Source organism: Octodon degus, unplaced genomic scaffold, assembly GCF_000260255.1.
Source record: "Octodon degus isolate 3935 unplaced genomic scaffold, OctDeg1.0 scaffold00071, whole genome shotgun sequence".
NCBI lineage: Eukaryota > Metazoa > Chordata > Mammalia > Rodentia > Octodontidae > Octodon > Octodon degus.
This window is the reverse complement of record NW_004524647.1, coordinates 10,824,188-10,834,799: the sequence shown is the minus strand read 5'-3', so window position 1 is coordinate 10,834,799 and position 10,612 is coordinate 10,824,188.

The following is a 10,612-nucleotide window of genomic DNA, read 5'->3' as shown; positions in this document are numbered from 1 at the left end:
AGAATATATGCAGTGTATTATTTGTTGAAACTGTACTTCCGATTGGATTTGAAACTGTCTCATTGCTATCTGTTTATCAATAAAACTTTGAAAAAAAAAAAAAAAGAAGACAGTGAGTGGTCATGTGCAATGAGCAGAAAGTTACCTAGACATTTGGATCCTGGGGAAAAGCTTTGTGTTCTCTGTCATGATTGGTTCTTAGCTGTGCTTTGATGTTACCTGATTAAAAACAGTTAATTAGACATTTAAATAAGTTATAAATTAACATTTATTAATTTTTATGAACATTTAGTAACCACAACCACATTAAATTACCAAAATAGGTGCAAAACCTTCTTGGCCTTACAGAAATTACATTCCACTTTTGCAACATATTTGTGACTGACCCACAGTACTCAAGGAAAAGAAAAAGAACAGCGTCTTCTTATCAGCCAAGGTGCAGCGCTGGCATTAATGGCCCGACAGGAGCTCCAGGGACCAGACATCTTTTTGTGCCTTCAGAATTGGACATCTGTCATTTTTTAATTATGGCTGCTATAGTTGTGCCCTTTTCTTTTATATCTAGTTTGCCCAGATATAGCTCTAAAAGACAATTTCACTATAAACAGAACTATAAAAGATGACATCTTTTTCTTTCAGCATTTTATTCTTCCATTGTCTTTTGGGGTGCCTCATTTCTGATGAAAAGTGTCATCATTTTTACAGATACCTCATTATTCCTTTCATTTATTTATTTTTATTTTTATTTTTTGTCTTTTTGAGACATGGTTTCACAATGCAGTTCAGGCTGTTTTGAACTCACTTCGTAGTCCAGGCTGGCCTCAAACTCACAGCAATCCTCCTACCTTAGTCTCCTGGGTGCTAGAATTATATGCATGCCTACCACATCTGACACTGCTTTCATTTTTAATCTCTTCTCAAACTGTAAATTAATTAGATAATTTCTATTAATCTGTACTTGAGTTTACTAGTACTTTTTCTTGAAGATCCAAACTGTTGCTAACATGCTCCAGTGAATTTTCAGTTGCAAATATTTCATTTTACAGTCTTAGAATTTCTATTTTGTCCTCTACTAGAGTTCTTTTCACCATTTCTGAAACACTTCTGTTCTTCCATTATGTCCACATTTTCCTATGAATTTCTAAAAATGTTTATAGTAATTGTTTAAGCATTCTTTCTGCTGAATTGAAGTACTGAGTTTAACTATGGGTCTGCGTCTAATAACTATGTTTTCTTTTGGTGATTGGTCAGTTCTACTTCTTTTCATGCCAAATAATTTGGTTTGCACCTATAATACATGTATAAAAACATCAAAGATTGAAGTCTGATAATTTTTTTATTTTATTTGCCAGAGAATGCAGAGCCTTTCCCACTATCTGATGAGGTGGAGGACTGTTTATGTAGAATCTTTCTAGAGTTAACTGCTGTGAGTCTGGGGAGAAGCTTTAATGGGCTTGAGCTCACCTACGTTTAAACCAATGCTTTCTTCCTTGCTCCTTGCTCTCTTTTGGTCATTATCAGTACTAGCACTGATGGGAGTCTACCTGAGATATGTTTCCCATACCTTAGCACAGCAAGGAGCTGAAGGACAAGCACTGGGAGGACCTGTGGGTCTTTGTGATTCTGCTGTGCACTTTAATTCACTGTCAATATTGAAGGCAAGGGTGAGATGCCAAAGGTACTGACCCAATTTACTTGTATAGTTGGGGCACTTCTATATTCCAACCTACTCTTCTAGCCCTCACTACCATCTACCGCACAGCTAGCTAAGTTCGCCTCCTGTCAGAAAGTATCTATCTATCTATCTATCTATCTATCTATCTATCTATCTATCTATCATCTATCTATGTCTCTCCACATCAACTCTTACCTTCCCTAGACCAGAAATTCTTGCCAGAAATGGATGCTGTGCTGTGTCTCTATTTACCAATAAAAGGCTCATTTCTCTGAAATTCAATTTGTTAAGTCTTCCTTTGTCCTCTGATCTTTGTTAGCCTTTGGGAAAATACAATTTTTATTTTCTCTGGGATTTTATTTGTGTTACCATGGATACAAAGGTCTTTCATGCCCTTCTGAAGTGGAAATTTCAATCAAATATTTAAATTAAAAAGAAAAATGACTAGAAGAAAATATGGTAGAATTTGTTTTATTATGTTACAGTAGAGAGAACCTTTTCAAAGTGAGGTCTAAACTTTAGTACCTCAGAAGTCATAAGAAGAATAAGTTAATGAATCTCCTTTCTCTCTCTCTCTTCATGTATGTACGTGTGTGTGATCACACATTCATGCATGTATACCCACATCTTAAACTTTAATATAGCAAAATTTAGCAAAAGCACATAGTGAACTAAGAAAAATACTTGTGACACATATGATTCTTTTTAAAGACTAAGATTTTTTTATACATAATAGTAAAGAAACTGGAATAGAACCAGTAGTTAACATAAAAATCATTCTAAGTAGAGTATAAGAAAAGCTTCTCCTGGTCATGATGCTGTATATCTGTGACCTTAGCTACTTCTGATGGTGTCCAGAAGGACTGAGAATTCAAGAGCAATCTGGGCAATTTAGAAAGACACTGTCTCAAAATAACAAATAATGGGCCGGGGAGATGGCTGAGTAGAATAAACACTTCCCTGGCAACCACAAGGGCCTGAGTTCAATCCCCAGTTCTGCAAAAAATAAATAAATAAATAAATAAATAAATAAATAAAATAAAAATATAAAAAGGACTGGGAAGGTAACTCAGCGGTAGAGTACTTACCTAGCGTGAATCTTGAATCTCAGTTCCATCTTATCTAGCATGAACGAGGCTCTCAGTTCCATCAAGTAGCACTCATATGCGCAAAAAGATGTTCAAATTTATTGATAAGTAAGAACTGTGAATTGCACAGACAGTATTTAGCAGCTAACTTGGTAAAGTCCTGCACTAACACATGGACCACAGATGGGAATGTAAACTAACGAAACATCCTTAGGTGTGTTCGCTTAGTATTACTGTAGAGTATTGTTTGGCAATATCTAATAAAATTAGAAAATGAATGCATACCATTTGACATTATAATTTCAATTTTAGGAATTTATGCTAAAAATACTGAAAATGCACATAAAATATTTGTAAAAACATAATCATTGTTTCACTATTTGTCAGAGCAAAAAAAAATGAAAATGACTTTAATATCTATAATAAAGACTTGTTCAAAATTTATAACATATCATCTCAACGGAATTCCCCAAAGAAGGAAAGTAAGAGGTGTGTACTGTTATAGAAAGACTACAAAGGTAAATAGCCACTTGTACAACTCAAGATATCAAATACTTTGTATGTCATTGATAAAGAAAGGATTTGTGTCTCTAAGGCTAATATCTGGAAGGCATACAGAAAACTTCTGAGGAGTAGAATAAAAATATGACACAGGAGGGGAGTTGGCTTTTCAATTTAAGCCATATTTTCATTTGAATTTTTTAATTAAGAAGAATTTTTTTTATAAAAGAAGGAAATAAATTATCATTGTGTTACTGAAGAGGGCATTGCACAATGTCTATTACTAACTGACTTTTAATGACTAATGCGTCAAGGACATGTCATGTTGCCTTTTAAATATTTTTTGTTAGCTGGTTACAAAGCATCTCTCACAGGAAAAGGAATGCATGGATCAATGAACAGATGAAGCTATGAATTTATTGACAATATGTATAAGATAAGCAAGTTACAGAATTTTTTTTTTTTTTTTTTTTTGTGGAACCTGGGATTGAACTCAGACCCTTGTGCTTGCTAGGGAAGCACTTATTCTACTGAGCCATCTCCGGCCCCTCTGTTAACAGAATTTTGATAATCTCAAAATGCTATAAAGTGTAGCAATTCTCATTCTTAAAGTTGAACATGCAATGACTTATGTTTCTGACTTCAGCTAACAAAACCTGGTATTTGTAAAAGCTCTAAAAAAGTGACAACAGAATTTTGCTTTTGTGTGCATCTGAGAAACTAGTCTAGAAAGAATGTCTTGAGCTGGGGAGACAACTCAGCGGCATAAGTGCCTTGCCTAGCAAGTGCAAAGACTGGGGTTCGATTCCTGGTACCAAATGCTGTGCCCACCCGGGAACCCTGGGTGCCCTGCGCTGGCGTGGTAGCCATGCCTATAATCCCAACACTGGGGAGGCTGAGACAGAGGATCACTATGAGTACGAGCTGCGTAGCAAGATGCTGACAAATAAATAAATACATACATAAAAGACTTTTCAAAAATTTAAAGAATGTCTTATGAACCATAACAGCATTATAGAATTGGAAATATATTGTTCTGGGAACCAGAAGTGTGGGTTCATCGTCTTTAGCTCACTACTAAGGAACACACAGCCTTAAATGAGACATTTTTTTTTTTTTTTTCCCTAGGCCTCCTTTGAAAATTGGACTGATGGTTCAGGTTGTTTATCCTTCTAAAGTTGTGTAATCAAAACACAAAAATTGAAAACACAAAACAATGTAAAACAAAGTGAACAATATATTCTGTGCTTTAGGCTTACTAAAATTTCTTTCTTTTTTTTTTTTTTGGTTGGCTCAGGATGCCTTCAGGGCAGGTTTGGTAAAGCTTGAGGATCTGGGGATCCAACCACAGCATCCTGATTGCTTTGTTTAAGTAGTCACTTAAACAACTGAGCTAATGGGCAGGCTCCCTATTTTTGAATGATAATCTTAACGCTAATTCTTTTGCTCATAGAGTCCCAGCAAGCTGGGGATGTGAGTCCTGTTAGTCAGAGCTTGGTTTTGTATCATCTTGGGGATTCCTGGCTCTAAAGCTTGCCTTCTTTCATTTTTGATGATGTATAAGCTCAGAGACATGTATTAAATATATGTTTTTGGCTTCACATATTATCTATGGGTAGGTAGATGAATGTGCCTATTTAATGACACATTTTATCACATTTATTCAGGTGGAGAAATTTTTACCCAATAAGGTCATCCAGGTTGTCATTCAGAATTCCTGAACGTTTGCTAAAAGCTATAATAAAGCCTAGTTCTTTGCCTCAAACCTTCAAACAAGGTTTCCCAATGAGTCCGAGAATGGCCGCACCATTATCCGGAAAGTCATCCCGTATCTGCGGTCGCTGATGTTCTCGCGCGTAGCTACTGACCACAGTTGATTTTCTGGGACTTGCACGGATCGTCTGCTGCACGGAGCCCTGCACTGGGGACTCCGAGGACAAACCGAGGAGCGTTAAAGGGGTGACTTGAGCTGTAACACGGGACAGCAAAAGACCATTTATCAGCAGGTGAAACAGGACTGTGCTGGACCAGAGCCTACGGGAGTTCAATTAGGCAGAGACAAATGGAGGAGAAGGAGGGGACAGCGTCCTGATGAAGCACAAGTACCATCTCCTGAGAAACCACAGCTGCAAGCAGCCGCGGTTCATGCTCTGCTAATCTGTTCCCAGCCTCATCCTGCAGAGAAGCCACCAAGGGACAAAATCAGTGGACCAAGGTCACTCTGTCTGCCCCAGAAGATGAGCTTGCAGTGACATGGGAGGTTTAAGTATATTTCAGGCTAGAAATGCTGAGACTGCTTTCCAGAGAGCAGTTTTGTTTTTCTGGCTTGTTTCTTTGTTTGTCTAATAATAAATATAATTGAAAAAGTCACTTCTTCCATATACAAATCATGTTTTTATTAAATCATCATTCTTTTTCATTGGACCGATAAGTTTTACTAATAGAACTTCTATTAGGGGCCGGGGAGATGGCTCAGTAGAATAAGCTCTTGCCTGCCAAGGGCAAGGGCCTGAGTTCAATCCCCAGTTCTGCACAAAAACAAAAGAGCTTCTATTAAATTAAATGATCTATGTGGGAGGGGGTGAGAACTTTTGGTGACCACTATTTAGAATCCAGAGTCTGAATCTCTCTTACATCCTTGCTCCTGCCATTCTGCCTCCTGCTTGCAATGCCGTGGACTATTTCTTCTCTATCATCCTGTCCTGCCTTGGACCTAGACACCTAGGAACTGAGATCTCCACAAACTCGTTTAACTCGCAGGTGTTGTATGTTTATCCCAGCGACGTGACTGTTAACTAAGATGCTGGCATTTCCTCAGGTAGGCTACAATGGCATCTAGAGCAGCAGAAGTCAGGCCAGGGGCATAGGGCTATTAGCTGAGCTGCAGCTTCTGTTGGCAAGGCCTGGAGGGAGGTCCAAGCATGTCAGAGAGACCCAGGCCACCTTCACAGAGGAGCAACAGGGAGGGTGTGATAGCTGCCATGAATCCTGCCCTTCTTTTCACAGGGAAAAGGGGGAGGGTCAGGACTCATTTTTGTTCTAACTCAGATTGTGAAGCCATGGAATGTGCATGGCTAAAGGGAGCCCTTCTGGAGCTTGTTGCAGTTCAGTGGCATCCACAGTTGTAATCCCAGGGAAAAGTGATTGGAATTCCATTAGGTAATTCCAATCTTCCATTTCCAGTGCAATACATGGCAAGAAGAAGCACATATGTACATATGGGGGAGCCAAGGGGATCCCAAGTCTAGTTAAAACAATGGCTAACAAGAACAAAGGCCTTGGGGCTGGGGGGATAGCTTGGCGGTCTAAGCCCTGCCTGACAAACACAAGGATGTGGGTTCTATCCCTCCCTGGTACTGAATGCCATGCCGATACTGCACTGAGCCGGCCACAGACCAGCACAAACTGGGCTTGGTGGCCCACTCCTGTAATCCCAGGTCTGGGGAGGCTGAGACAGGAAGATTACTATGAGTTTGAACTGTGTATGGAGACCCTTTATATATATATATATATATATATATATATATATATATATATATATATATATATAAAACAAAGGCCTTGATGCAGGACTGAACCTCTGCTTTATTAATTCATGAAGAGGGGAGTGGCTCAGGGATGAGTGACTGTGAGAACAGTGGGAGATACCTGAAAGCTGTGAGCTGAGCTAGGTAGGGGAGGAGAGATGGCACCTCTGCAATATGGAGAGCGAGAGCGAGAGAGAAAGAGAGAGAGAGAGAGAGGTGTTCAGAGAAAGTGATGTGCACAGCACAGTGGGAGGAAGTATCTTGTGTTTTGGGGTCCATGCTTCAGCTTTGATGTGTAGTCTTCATGCACCAAGACCTCAAGGCCTCTTTCTCGAGGCTCAGTACCAGCCAACAGCACAGCAACAGTGTATCTTCCCTGGGAACACTAGTTGGAAGCCCTAGACAGGGCCTCACTGACTTGTCTCATTGTTTTAAAGACTACTCATCAGCACCCCAGCTAGACCCATTTGCACTGCTTAAAGCCAACTGAGGGGATAAAGTGATATCCTAGCCAGCTCTGTACATATTAATACATGGAAGCAGGGCCAGGTTTAGCCAAAATGAAAAGTGTTTTTCTTTCAAGGACGGCTGTCCCAGGTGCAGTCCTCCACACCCAGCCATTGAATGAGCCATGGTCTCCTCGGCAGTCAGTGGTCTCCACGGCATGGTTTAACCTTTCATGTAAATGCAAAATCAGGATCCAGATATTTCCTGCACATGTATGTCCTGGCACTCAAGGCCACTCCAGATTGACACTCACCATGTTGATTTGTTGAACTTGAATCTCATGCTGGGTCCCCTCGCTCAGTGTCCTGGGCTGTTGTTTCCCGTTCCCTACCACCTCTCCTCCTCTACTTCCCAGTGCTAAGCACAGTCCAGGCTGAAAACTAATCAAGCCCTTCAGTGAAAGTTTAATTCACAGAACAGTAAGGAGGGACACCTCTGTTTGCAAATGGAATCCCTTGTTACTGTTAGAGAATCTGAAAATATCGAGCTCAAGTTCCTTCTTAGGCATGAAGACTGAGCAGCAGAATCAGGGCAAAACATAATCAACCACAGAAGCAAATGCCTGTGTACTTGAAGCAAGGCACTGACCCACCAGCTGAAATGTGAGTGGTCCCCAGGGAGGTGGCCTTGACCACACCTAACACACAAGCAGGTGGAGGTAGGTGTTCGAAAGGGCGGATCAAGCGTGAGTCTTCTAAATCTCCTCTAGGGCTTACTGTAGCTGCAGTAGATTGACTGTCCATAGTTGAAGTTATATTTCATTTCCAGTTTATGACATCTTAATGTTTACATGTTATAGGGACTTCTGGAGTGAGTGCTATTTTCAGAGTGCAGAAAAGCCATAGTCAGTCCATAGGAGATGTTTTAGTGGTGTTTGGGGCCTTTGCGTCTAACATATTAAAGTGCCCAGTTAAATGCAGGTAACTGAAATGGTGAGACATTTTATTTTGTTTACTATTTTATTTTGAAGTAGGAAAACTTTTTTTAAAAAATCATGGTTCATTTTAACCATGATCTGCTTCTTCAGGCCCTGAAATGAAGCAAACCTTAAATAGAATAATCTCCAGAAATCCCGTCTTTCCCTTAGGGGTGATCCTGAGAATTATATGAGTTAAGGATGTTGCCCATTCGATTTTAAAGAGAGTCAAAATGGGTGTGGAAATCTTCCCTGCCTTCTCCTCCACTCTCTTTTTATTTATCTATTTTTCTGTGTGTGGTGCTGGGGATTGAGCACAGGACCTTGAGCTTTCCAGGTGGGTAGTTATGCTGCTGAGCTATCTCCCCAGCCCTGCATCCTCCACTCTCTTGAGATGAGTCTATGGCCTGAAAGTGTGAATGCCACTAGTTATGCCCTGGTGAATCATTTCCTAGCAAGGGGTAGGGAAGTTAGGGGGTCTGGCGGAAGGAACCATATCTTCTCCTTTCCCAGTTTCTACTCTAATTTAGCCTTGTTTGCACCTTGCAAGTTCTTCTCTAGCTTTCTTGTCCCAGTTCCCTCCATATTTCGTGGGAGTGCTTTTGGACTACAAAGCTAAACAAGGACACATGTTTATTTATTTTCATTCATTTATATATTTATTTATTTTGCAGAACCGGGGATTGAACTCAGGCCCTTGCGCTTGCCAGGGAAGTGCTTATTCCACTGAGCCATCTCCCCAGCTGACACATGTTTAGAGGACTGAACAAAACACTAAGCAATGCAAAGGGAATGCAGATTTGGGGATGCATGCAAGGGTAGCCTGCTCTGCTCTCATCCTATTGCAGATAGCTACGACAGCTCAGGCACTTAAGAAGTGCGCTCTGTAGTGTTTTGTTGTCCCCACTATGTCTAGTTAGGTTGTTGCCAAGCACTGCAATAACTTTAAAAGATGGTGCTGGCTTGAGAGAAGAATGAGGGTTTCCTGCACACATCACTCTCAGCTTTGAATAGTGAGCTCTGCTGTTCACTGGGGGCAAGTCAGTAGGCCCCTGAGCTTAAATTTTCTGATCACTAAAGTGAGGGTGAGAGAAAAACTAACCTTGTGAGGTCACTTTAAGGACTCGAGAAAGGCAGGTATAGAGTCTCAAAAATAAATAAATAACAACCTACTCCAATGCTCAGACTCATAAACTGGGTTGGGTAAGGAAATAGATATTTTTAAGGGGAGTGAAAAGAGGAAGGAGGAGCTGATAAATTTTTGTATTCATCATTTTGGCCGACAGTTTGAATATCTGAATAACAGATCTTCACATCTTCCAGATCCTTGACCCGAAATGTCACCTATTATAATGTCACCCTTCTTAATGGTTCAGTGTTCACCCAGTGGGGAGACAAAGATCTACATGCTGAAAAATTAACAAATAAAGCCTATGTTCCTTTGCTACTGTAAGGCCCTTACTAGAAGTTCAAGCCACGAAAAAGAGCAAAAACTGCACACATCTTGCCAATGCTTATAAAAACCATAGTAGTTGCAAAAAGTTTTCAAGCAAAAATTTTCTCCATAGCCCAAATTATTTGTGAGGTTTTTTTTTAAAAAAAGAAAATCAACTAGAAAATATGTTCTGTGCTTGAACCAATTTCCGTGTTAAACGTCTGCCTTCATCACTCATTTTTATTACCAGTCTAAACACCGTCTGTTTCAATAGAGGCCATTTACAGCATACAATAAAACAGATTCATTACTCATTTTCCTCTTATTATCTTTTAATTGCTCTAGCTCTCAATACTGCTTAAAGTGGACATTAGGTCCCAGTAGCCAGTACATTAGAGGATGCAATTGATGATAATACTGTACTTAACACCCTCAAGCACATAGACAAGGAGCTGATCTTCCCCAGACTCATGGTTGGTGCTGCTTTTCATCACACTGATTCCATTTTCATCTTATTAAACTTGTCATTTTTCATAGGAACTCCTGCTTCATTGCATGCCATGTATTCTTCAACTTTTGCAGGCCCCCTTTGGTTAGCTTAAACAATTTTCCCTTAAACACACACACACACACACACACACACACACTCACACTGGCTACATTACACACATAATTAAGCATAATTTCTCTAGAAACAAGTTGACAATAACCACTAAAAATTCAGGCAGAGATTGAATTCCAGGACCATGTGTAAAAGATATTCTTTTTGAATGACTGTCAATAGTTATATCACAATCCAAATAGAGGGGCTGGAGAGATGGCTCAGTGGTCTAGAGCACCTACTTGGAACAAGCTTAGCAAAGCACAAGGACCGCGGTTCCGTCCCCCAGCACCACAAGCCAGCCAGCCGCGCCCCCTGGTGGGCTGAGCTGGCCACACACACACACACACACACACACACAC